Raw genomic sequence first — 12,019 nt, forward strand, 5'->3', positions numbered from 1 at the left:
AATACCCCGTGCGGAGCACGAGGAGCATGCGGCGGCCATTTTGAGGCAACGGTCGTCCCGTTCGGCTGTTAGGCGCGGGCGGCGGCCATCTTTTTGGGACTATTTGGGCGGAAAATTTATATTAAAAAAAAAGAAAAAAAAAAGAAGAGGCGCATGCGTCGGCAGAGTGAAGGCGCGCGCGGGGCATATTATACAGGCGGGCGCCTCCCGCCCCCCCCTTACACCCCCCCCTTCTTTTTTCGAGGCTCCTTTGGCAGTGCGGCCTGCGCAAGCGGCGGCCATTTTCTAGTCCTGTCTCAGCGGCCATTTTGAGCACTATTGGCATTATAAGTAGGCTCTGGAATAAGCCCTTGTTTAGGGAGCCATCCAGCCCCCTGGGGTTCCAAGTGTTTTCTTTCACTGTATACCTAGGCAGGGGAAGTGCTGGAAAGCAGTCTTCTAAAACTGAGTTCTTCAGTAAGGGTTGAATCGGTCACTATGGCACCCAAGAAGGGTCAGGACAAAGGCAAGGGCAAGCAGCCCGCACGGCCACCTCGCGTGCGTCCAGGTGGGGAGCACGGTCAGGGGGAACAGGTCCGTTTGGCCCTTCTTAGGCAGGTGGAGGCATTAGAGCAACAGAGGATGGCAGTGGGGGCTCCTATTTGGCAGGGGCGTCGCCGCGCTTCTGGGCGGTCGACGCGCCTTACATTTGAGGCGGAGATGCTGGCACGATTGTCTGCATTGCAGGGCGGTGTGTCGGCGCCTGAACCACAGCCTGAGCCTGAGGACGAGGAGGACCCTGGCGAAGGACCATCAGGCGGACAGCCGAGTGGAGGCGGAACTGGAGGCGGTCCTCTTCAGACTACGGAAGTAGGCGGAGCTTCTGGTGATGTTGGGGGTAAGTCCTTGGGTCAGCAAAACCCAGGGTGGCCTTGGGGACCCATCTAGAATCCAGTTCACCCCCCAAGTTTGGGGAGTGGGAATTGGGGCACAGGGCAGCCTGCGGTACCCGCTATTCAGTGGGGGGCGGGGTTACCCTGGCCTTGGGCCATACAGAGCCCTGTTGCACCTGGATCTGGGGAAAGTAGTGCTGGTTGGCAGGCTGCTGGTTTACAGGTTGTGGCGCCAACTACTGTGGCACCAACTCCAGCAGTTCCCGCTGCACCTCCCCCCCAAGGGGTGCTGCCCTGGGGGGGGACTGCAAGCGGCCCAAATGTTTGGAATGAGTCCCAGTAGTCTGGGAGGGGGTGGTTTTATCCACCTAACCCTTATATGAATGTCCCTCTCCACGCGTTCCCATATGGTGACACCTCGTTGCCTCTGGGGGACCACTTAACGGCAGCTACCCGGGAGAAGATTTTCCGTGGGGAATATGTGGACGTTTTCGGCCTTCTCTACAGAGAGCTCGAGAAGAAAAACAAAGACGAGCTTGATGAGAAGGATAAGGAGAAGATGAAGCGTAGGAAGGTCGATAGGACCTGGGCGAATTGGCTGCCAGGTTTTTTGATCTATGCTGGGGTTATTGCCAGGGCACAGCCTGCCCGGGCGGCCGCTTTTTTTCAATACATAGATATTATTTATAGAGCATCTTCGGATTTCGTCGGTGCAGCCTGGCTGCAGCTGATGTCCCCAGCGAAGCCCAATGCTAGAGACAGGTCGGACAGCGGGCATCTAGTGCAAAAGCATCAGCAGCAGCTCATGACAGATGCCCGCCAGTTGGCGGGCCAGCCGGTTCAATCCCGGCTGCTATGTTGGGAGTTTGCTTCCAAGGGGGTGTGCCCCAGGAAGCAATGTAAGTTCAAGCACGAGTGCCCGCTTTGCAGCGGGCCTCATGCCCAATCCGCCTGCAGCAGGTCTAAGCCTAAACCGTGGGGTAAACGCCCCGGGGGGGGGCAGCGGCCAGCAGCCTCCTGGAAAAGGGGCCCAGCCCCATTCGGCTGAGGGTCCTCAATAATTTATTGAGGAATTACCTGCGTAAGGCCGATGGGCAGTATCTGTGGGAAGGGTTTTCCGTTGGGTTTAGGATTCCTTACCAGGGGCCCAGGGGCCCTTGTTTGTCTCCTAACCTTAAATCAGTGGTGGGTCTTGAACATATCGTTCGAGCGAAGATCGCCAAGGAGTGCCAGGAGGGCAGGGTCCTCGGACCCTTTGATGCGCCTTCGGTCCCAACATTGCGGGTATCCCCATTGGGGGTTGTGCCTAAGAAGGCTCCAGGAGAGTTTCGTCTCATTCATCACCTGTCTTATCCTAAAGGTGCATCGGGTAATGACGCCATCCCTGATGAACTTTGTTCTGTGCGCTACACTTCATTTGACCAGGCGGTCATGGTAGTGCGGGGGTGCGGTATTGGGGCAGAGATGGTGAAATGTGACATCAAGTCAGCATTTCGCCTCTTGCCGGTGCATCCACAGGATTTCGAGCTTCTGGGTTTTTGCTTCGAGGGCAAATTCTATATGGACCATGCCCTCCCTATGGGTTGCTCGGTATCCTGCGTGGCATTCGAGCGCTTTAGCTCCTTCATGGAATGGGTGCTGCGGGATAGGACAGGGTGCAATGACACGGCACATTACCTGGATGACTACCTTCTGGTTGGTCCTTCAGGCACTGGCCAATGCGCTAGGTTGTTGAGGGCCTTCCAAGACTTGGCCGCGGAGCTCGGGGTCCCGCTGGCGCAGGAAAAGACTGAGGGACCCAGTTCGGTACTCACCTTTTTGGGTATTGAGCTGGACGCCCACGAACAGTCTTCTCGGCTGCCAGAAGCTAAGGTACGGGATCTCAGAGCCCAGTTGGCTACATCGAGAGGCCGGCGCAAGGTTTCGTTGCTGGAGTTGCAACAGTTGGTGGGTCACCTTAACTTTGCATGCAAAGTGGTGGCACCAGGTAGGGCTTTCTTACGGCGTCTCTGTGACGCTATGCGCCAGTTGCGTTCCCCCCATCATCGGGTCCGCGTGACCGCTGGAATGCGGGCGGACCTAGAAGTATGGGAGTTGTTTTTGGAGGCTTTCAATGGGGTCTCTTTTTGGAGGGAGGAGTTGAAGATCGAGGCCGAACTTCAGATCTCCTCGGATGCCTCTGGATCTACCGGGTTTGGTGTGTACTTCAGGGGGCATTGGTGTGCAGAGCAATGGCCTACAGAGTGGCTGGATAGTGGGCTCAATAGGGACCTGACCTTTTTGGAATTTTTCCCTATCTTAGTTGCGGTTTGGCTCTGGGGGGAGCAGCTAGCCAACCATTCTGTACGCTTTTGGTGCGATAACATGGCAGTAGTACATGTTATCAACTCCTTAACATCAAAGTCTCTGCTGGTCATGAACCTGGTTAGATGTTTTACGCTGCATTGCCTCCGGTTGAACATTTTGTTCACGGCCAGGCATGTACCTGGGGTCTGCAACGAGGTGGCGGACGCTCTATCTCGCCAACAGATGGAGCGTTTTCGGCAGCTCGCCCCAGAAGCGGACTTGCGGTGGGAGCGGATGCCCTTGGATCTATGGCGGCTTGGGAAGCTGAAGCCGGTAGGGCCATTCAGTTGGCTTTAGCGCCTAGCACGAGAAGGGCTTATGATAGGGTGGCCTCTCAGTTTCGGGAATTTAGGAGGGCTGCCGCGCTGAAGGATTGCTGGCCGATTCCCACGGCCCATATTATGCAATTCAGCGTTTATCAGAAACAGAGGGGCCTTGGGTTAAAGACTATTAGAGGCCAGCTAGCGGCGTTGGCCTTTATTAGCAAAGCCCAGGGGTTTCAGGACAGCACGGCTGATTTTAGGATCAGGAAGATGCTGGAGGGTTGGGCCAGGGAGCGCGGCCCGCGTGTGGATGACCGGCAGCCCATCTCCCCGTCTGTTTTGAAGGGGTTGTTTGGCAGCTGGCCGGCCATTTGTTCTTCCCCCTTCGAAGCCGCTTTGTTTCACGTGGCTTCGTTGGTGGCTTTTTTCGGTGCCCTAAGGATTAGTGAGCTGGTGATGCAGTCCAAGATGGACACGTCAATGCGGGCGCTCCAGGTGGGAGACGTCAAACTTGGTCAGGAGCAGGTAGTTCTGGCGATACGGCGGTCCAAGACTGATCAAGGGAGTAAGGGGTCCGTCATCACTCTGGGACAGTGTACGGTTCATGAGTGGTGCCCGGTTTTGGCTGTTAGGCAGTATATGCAGTATATGCAGTTTAGGGGCTCTGGGGATGGACCCTTTTTCCGGCATGAGGACGCCTCACCCCTCACCCCTCACCAAGTACCAGTTCTGGGCGGTGACGAGTCGGGCGCTGGTCGTGATCGGCCTGAAAGGAGTCAAATTCGGTACCCATTCGTTCCGCATTGGAGCTGCCTCCACTGCTGCTGCAATGGGTTACACACCAGCGTCTATACAGCGCATTGGGCGCTGGCGGTCGGCGGCCTTTAAGGCGTATGTTCGCCCATTGGGGCCATAAAAGGTGGAGGGTCAGGCGTGGTTGTTATTGTTGTTGTTGTTAAGTTCACCGGCCTGACTCTTTTTTTTTGTCTTACAGGTGCTGTGGCTCGTGGTGAGAGGCGGCGTATTCTCATCTGCGGGCACAGCATGGTGTTCTGGGCCGCCCATCAGGCTCGGCGGTCGTCAGTTGGCACCCAGTTGGGCCTCAGTGCATGGGCGGTCGTGGAATGGCTTGGTCGGCGAGGCCTGCGGTGGCCTGGTTTTATGCCCTTATTGTTCAGGGAAAGGGCTGCTCCGCCTCCACACATACTGGTTGTTCACTTGGGAGGTAACGACCTGGGGTTGCTGCGAGGGAAGGCTCTCTCACAGCAGGCGCTGGCTGATCTCCGTGAAATTAAACGGAGATGGCCTGGGGTAACCCTGGTGTGGTCGGCAATTCTGCCACGCAGGGTGTGGAGGCATGCCCTTTCTCCTGGTGGGATTGAGCGCGCTAGGCGCAAAGCTAATAGGGCACTACAAAAAGCCATGGAAGATGGCTTGGGAATTTTCCTCCCTCATCCGGCCATACGGGTCGATGATGCTGACCTGTATCGGTCGGATGGGGTCCATCTGTCTGAATTGGGCAACCGGGCCTTTTTGGACGAGATTCGGCAGGGTTTGCGGTCGGCTCTGGGCCGCCCGGTGGGGCGCTAATGCCTAAGCAGAGGCTTGGCATTGGCGGTGGCCGGGGATGGGTTGGCCACAGTGTTTCAGGGGAGCACCTATGGCCTAGCACTTTTGGTGCGTGTGGTCTGTATGAACCGCAGATGGGCTAAACGGCTCAGTGCGGGGAATGCAGATCACGGGGAGCCTCACCTGGGGCGGATCTTTCCATGGGGGATCGATGCTAGCCCAGGTGGAGAAAGGCTGGAGGCCTGGCCGCTCAGTTACAACCCGAATACGGCGGGTTTGTGCTGGGGGCAGGGTTGCTCGCCCTTTGGACAAGGCGGGGTCCGTGGGTGACCCCAGGGGCTTGTCTGGTTAGGCCTTATCCCTGCCGAGTTCACAAGTTAATTGAGTTCAATAAAGCGGCCCGGTTTAAACCCAATATTTTGTGTCTGTGTCTTATTTCGACTGGGGGGCAAGGCTCGTCACTTCCCAGCCAAGCCGGCTCGCCGGCGTTTAGGCTGGGGGCCGCATTTGCCCGTCCGGAAGAAGAGGAACAGGCGTAGACAGCACTAGCCCATCCGGGGCTTGAGCGGGGCGCGGCGCCGGGGCTATATGAGCCCTGGCCCCGCCCCACTCAGTGCGGCTGTCTTCTTGGCTCTCTGCCCACCCACCTTCCCTTGGCAGTACAGGTTTCAACCGGTCGCCTTGTTGGGGGCCAGGTTGGAATTTTTTCAGCTCCGCATAATTGGCTCATGTGGAGTTGTTTTTCACCTACCTTGTACTGCCTTATAGTGATAGGTTGTGGTATGGATTGTAGTTGGTCGCTGGCCGGGGATGGGTTGGCCACAGTGTTTCAGGGGAGCACCTATGGCCTAGCACCTTTGGTGCGTGTGGTCTGTATGAACCGCAGATGGGCTAAACGGCTCAGTGCGAAGAATACAGATCACGGGGAGCCTCACCTGGGGCGGATCTTTCCATGGGGGATCGATGCTAGCCCAGGTGGAGAAAGGCTGGAGGCCTGGCTGCTCAGTTACAACCCGAATATGGCGGGTTTGTGCTGGGGGCAGGGTTGCTCGCCCTTTGGACAAGGCGGGGTCTGTGGGTGACCCCAGGGGCTTGTCTGGTTAGGCCTTATCCCTGCCGAGTTCACAAGTTAATTGAGTTCAATAAAGCGGCCCGGTTTAAACCCAATATTTTGTGTCTGTGTCTTATTTCGACTGGGGGGGCAATATTTCCTCCCAATGTCTATGTTGCACTAGGTATTACGTTGAAATAATGGGGCTAAATACAAATGAAGAACCATTCACAAAACATAACTCTATGACAATATGAATGACATCTCTAAAGTATATTCAGTGCTGTCCCAGCACCATCCCCAAATGAAGATTCAGGACAACTATACTTTGATTTAATTAGTTTATTTAACTGACTGATTTTTGTCATAGCTTATTATAATACTGGGTTGTGTTAGGTAGCATTCCATGGCTACCATTATTTGAACAACTCTACCCTGACTCCAAATGCAACCAGCATTTGGTGCCAGGGTGTAGTTGTCTAAATGATAATAGCCATCATTTTGCTTATTCCCACCAGCACATGAGCTGTGCTGACAACTGCCAAGATTCATCTTTCTTCCCCATCATGCCATACAGACCACAGATTTGACTGATGCTGCTCAATCTGAAATGGAAAAATGATGGGCAGGAAAAATGTTAATTTCTTTTCCATCTTATTTCCTCCTCCATCCAATATACAACCTCTTTTGCCCATATGCCAGTTTGCCTCCACTACCCCTGTCTTTTCATCATGAAGAACTGAGCACATGTGCAGCATTCCAGCATGGTCTATCTATAGAATGCTGTAAAGTCCATTTTGGTTCTATGCCAGCACACTGATATCAGCACCAGAGTTCTGGTCCTAAGTAGGCAGGACAAAAATTAATGAGCATTGATACTTGCTGTAGAGTTGTTTTCTGCACCTTAATGTGATGGTTCAGGAACCTATACATATTGAATAAAAACCTGTTCTTAGCAAAAGTTTTGGGAAAACTTTTCCTACTACCACTGGTCTATTTTTATGCACAGTTGCTGGTAATGTACAGGTTGGGCCTTTGAGGCATTGACATGTGAAAGTGGGGGATAATGCTAGAACTAGATCTAATTCCACACATTTGTTCAGTCTTAGCCTTCTATTATTTACTTGCCAACAGATATAGTCCTAGGAAAGATTAAGCTTTAACCCCAAAGAAATTTCAGACTCCAGGAAATAAAGGTGTTGACAAATCTCTTAAGTGCTGCAGAACCTCTGGGTTTTGCTAATCCATTAATTTGTCATTTCACATCATCATATAGATCCTCTTTTGGTACTTCTCTAATGGCCTAATTGTAGTCTCTTACTTTTTCCTTGGTATCACATTTGCTTTACCGATTAATATTTACCCATCAAATTCTGCCTGCAAAGGTGGTAAAAAAAATCTTTAAAGCCCTTTTAAAATATTCAATTGCAGGAATACTGCTTAAGGCAAACTCTTTAAAGTGAAGACTGTTTACTAAAAGCTGTTAATAGAAGTGGCTTCAGTTAATAAAGAGTAAAAAAAACCTAAATTTCATCCAGTTTGCAGCTCAATTTTTAGCCGACATTGCTATTAAGATTAGGAATTAGAACGTGGCAGCACTGTGATATGTACTGTTGACTTCTCCTTCTGGATAGTTTTGTGGTTTTCCTTATTAAAGTGAACAAATGTCTTCACTCAATGTGTTTTTTTTTTATGTTGGAAGTCAGAAGTTTGGTAATCAACAGAAATCCTATTCTGTTGTGTCACTGAACAACACAGTTAACATTTGTCATACGTTATGATAACCCCTTTTCATCTGTATTGTCCTGAAGGAAGTGAGGATACTGCTGATGTGTTATACATTGTGTTGGAATGTGTGGTACAATGTTTGGTTGGCTGTGTGGACTGGAACTATTCAGTGTCTGGAACCTAGAGTCCAGGGGCAGGAGGTTGTCCTATAGTCAAAGTGGATTTGCACTTGCAGCTATGATAGGCTGTTTGTTAGCAGCAACTCACACTAACTCAAAGATGTTTTTAAAAAGTAAAGGTGTTTAAAATGTTTTTAAAAAGTAAAGCACCAGTCATTTCCTACTCTAGGATGATGTCGCATCATGACATTTTCACAGCAGACTTTTTTACGGGGTGGTTTGCCATTGCCTTCCCCAGTCATCCACACTTTCCCCGCAGTGAGCTGGGTACTCATTTTACTGACCTCGGAAGGATGAAAGTTTGTGTCAACCTTGAGCCAGCTACCTGAACCCAGCTTCTGCCGGAATCGAACTCAGTTCATGAGCAGAGAGCTCGAACTGCAGCACTACAGCTTTATCACTCTGTGCCATGGGGCTCTTAGATATTTAGGTGATGCAAATTAGACATTCTCTCTCTCGGCTTGACTTCGCGAACAAAGATTTAGGAAGGGTGCAGTAGTCCACGTCTGCTGCAGGCTCGCTGGTGGCTGACAAGACCAATGCGGGACAGGCAGATCCAGCCACAGTGGCTGCAGGGAAAAGTCTGATTTGGGGTTGATGCTGTAGCAGTGCGATTCTTCCTCAATCTCCTTTTGTCCTCAAGACCAGCTATGCGTGCGTTCTCAAAGGAAGAGACAGCATGGTGGATGGTGTGCCTCCATGCTTTGCGATCTGAGGCTAGGTCAGACCACTGGTGATGGTTGATGCAACAGGTGCCAAGGGATTTCTTCAAGGAGTCCTTGTACCTCTTCTTTGGTGCCCCTCTATTTCGATGGCCGGTGGAAAGTTCGCCATACAGAGCAATCTTGGGAAGGCGGTGGTTTTCCATCCTAGAAATATGCCCTGCCCAGCGCAGCTGCGTCTTCAACAGCAGTGCTTCGATGCTTGTAACCTCCGCCCTCTTGAGGACTTCAGGAAATTAGCCATTAATAAATTAGTTAATCCACACATTGGTGTCTTGTGTCCTTATCTGAGGGCACTGGTACAACAGGAAATATTGAGAACAAGGAACTTTGGGAGGAAAACCCACAAAAACAAACACAAACACCAGGTCTGGATTGTGTGGTGATATCTATGGGCTTACAAGTGTTCATGCACAGAAACCTGATATAGATGTTTGGGTCAATGTATGGATGTTGTGAGGTAAAACCAATGGGTGTGATCCACTCCCCTCTACAAGAAATACATGGACAAAACTTTTGCAGAAGGCTTAATTTCCTAAATATTATTGAGTTTTTCCAAATAAAAGTGTGCATAAATTTCTTTGTATTATTATGCCCAGTGGGGCTGTAGTCAAATACTATTCCCTTGCTAGCCTCAGGTATTTTGACATACTTGCACTTGCAAAAAAAAAAGGAACTAGAAAGTAGGGTTGCCTGGTCTGACTCAAGAAATATCTGAGGACTTTAGGGGTGGAGCCAGGAGACTCTGGGGGATGGAGCTGGGAGCAAGGGTGTGACAAGCACAACTGAACTCTGAAAGGAGTTCTGGCAATCACATTCGAAGGGACCACATACCTTTTAAACGCCTTCCCTCCTTTTGGAAATAATGAAGGATAGGGGCACCTTCTTTCGGGGTTCATAGAATTGGACCCCCTGGTCCAATCATTTTGAAACCTGGGGAACTTTTTGAGGAGAGGCACTAGATGCTATGCTGAAAATTTGGTTTCTCTGCTTCAAACAACAGCCTCTCCAAAGCCCCAGATACCCATAGAACAATTCTCCATTATACCCTCTGGGAATTGGTCTCCATAGGGCTTAATGGTGTACCCAGCAGACATTCCCCCCTCCACATTCTGATGACTCTGAAGTAGGGGTAGGTTCTCCAAACTGGGGGATCCCTTGCCCCTAACTGGGGACTGGCAAATCTACTAGAAAGTGATGGTCTGAGTTGGTTATAACTACCAGAAAAGAGATTTTGGGATTATGGTGAATCACTCAGTAAACACATTAATTCAGTCTGCAGTCCTAAAGGCACTTAAGCCCACTGAATGACATGAGACTCACTTATATGTAGACTTTCTTAGAATCACTCTCAGCGTGTATCTGCAATGGGAAAAAGTCATACTCATTGCTGGGAATAGATATATATATCTATATATATCTGTGTATGTGAAGGGTGTGTGTGTGCACCAGGAAATCATGTCATGAACACACACCAGGAAATTATGTCAACCTCTGGTGACTGATCCCTACTGAAGGCATAAAGTCAGAGTTCATTTTGTAGTGGAGTTTCTTTGCATATTAGGGCACACACCCCTGATATAGCTAATCTTCCAAGATCTTACAGTAGGGCCTGTAACAACAGCCCTGTAAACTCTTGGAAGATTGGCTATATCAGGGGTGTGTGGCCTAATATGCAAAGGAGCTCCTGCTACAAAATGAGCCCTGAATAAAGAGGCAGCTGAATAAAGCCTGCCCCTGCCTTCCTGACTTCTGGCATTCTAAGGAGGTCTCCCATCCAAATACTTGCTCAGAAGGGAAAAAAAAAAGAATTACTGTTTCATGCAATAGAAATAAAATTATCTGCTGCAAGATATAGTGAGGCCCTCAAGCTTCCTTCCTGTGTGTCACAGTGATCCCCCCAGCTGATATTTGAGGCTGGGGTAGCCTCATGTCTAAATTACTATGTGGCATATGTGGGAGTGTGGAGGCCAGAGAAAAGAGTTAGGGGAAGCCGACCTCTCTCCTCTTACATGAATGAAAAACTTGTTCTGCTATGCTTACTCTTGAGGATGGATTTTAGAAAAGGTTAGATTTTGCCCAATTCAGCCCCCTCAGTACAGCTCTTCTACCTCATGAGATGTCCTCATCCTTGGTATCAGCTGGTCAGGAGAATGTGGTAGTAGGAAAGATGAAGGGTCACTTGGTTTGTGATTTGTAGTCTAGCCATTGTATTGCATACTAACAGTTTGAAGTTACCAAAAATACACTCAATTGTTATGGAAATAAACCCTCATTATTCTGGATTCTCACCCATCATAATTTACAGTTGTCTTGCAATTTGCTTGATCTTTGATCTTGACAAGGATTGGAAGCCCAACCATTTAGGAAACTACAAGTCTTTGCTAAAGGTCAGATGTTCCTGATAATATGAGGGGCAGCTACATGGTATTGCTGTAAGCAGTACAGCAAGTTCAAGAGCTTTGATGAATAGTTGATAAGAGTAGATTAATTATTGATCTTTGTTCACCCATTTGTCATAGGCCCTTTTCACACTTACCAGTGCAAACCGGAAGGGAGTCGGTATTGTGCCGCTTGCAGTAATCCGAGACAGGGATGGGAGTTTTCAGACACATGTTTTTTTTTCCGGTAGGGTTCCGTGATTGAAGCGAGCCATTTCACACTGTTCCGCTCTTATCTCGCTTCCACCAGCGCCAGCCGTTTTTGCCTGCCAGCTCGCGATCTCCAGCTTATTTTTTGGGGGGGGAACGTCGGGCTAAGATCGCTATAGCGCTATAGCGCTATAGCGACGTATCACAACAGCAACACCATAGAGATGGCTAGGCTCTATTGAGATAAGTTACCAGGTTTCAGCCGTGGCAATATCTGGCATCTTAATGGAGCCCAGGCATCCCTATGGTGATGCTGTTGTGATACGTCGCTATAGCGCTATAGCGATCTTAGCCCGACGTTCCAAAAAAAAAAAAAAAGCCGGAGATCGCGCATGCCGGCGGGCGAAAAAGGGCGCGAAAACTGCTCCCGGGTTAGATACTGGACATTTCACACAGCACCCCATAGCGATTTCAACCCGGAAGGAGGGGTTGAAAAGTGGAAGAAGCTGCTCTTTGTTTGTAACGACTCAGGCACGCCTCACTACCGGGACAGCCGCGGGAGTGTGTGAAAAGGTGAGAGTATTCCGGTAGCAGCCAGTTACTGAATCGGGTCTGTCTGAAATGCCAGCAGAAACCCGTTACTGTTCAGTAACTGACCAGCTTCCATACCGGAATACATAGACTGTGTGAAAAAGCCC

This window comes from Heteronotia binoei, chromosome 4 (genome assembly GCF_032191835.1).
Source record: "Heteronotia binoei isolate CCM8104 ecotype False Entrance Well chromosome 4, APGP_CSIRO_Hbin_v1, whole genome shotgun sequence".
NCBI lineage: Eukaryota > Metazoa > Chordata > Lepidosauria > Squamata > Gekkonidae > Heteronotia > Heteronotia binoei.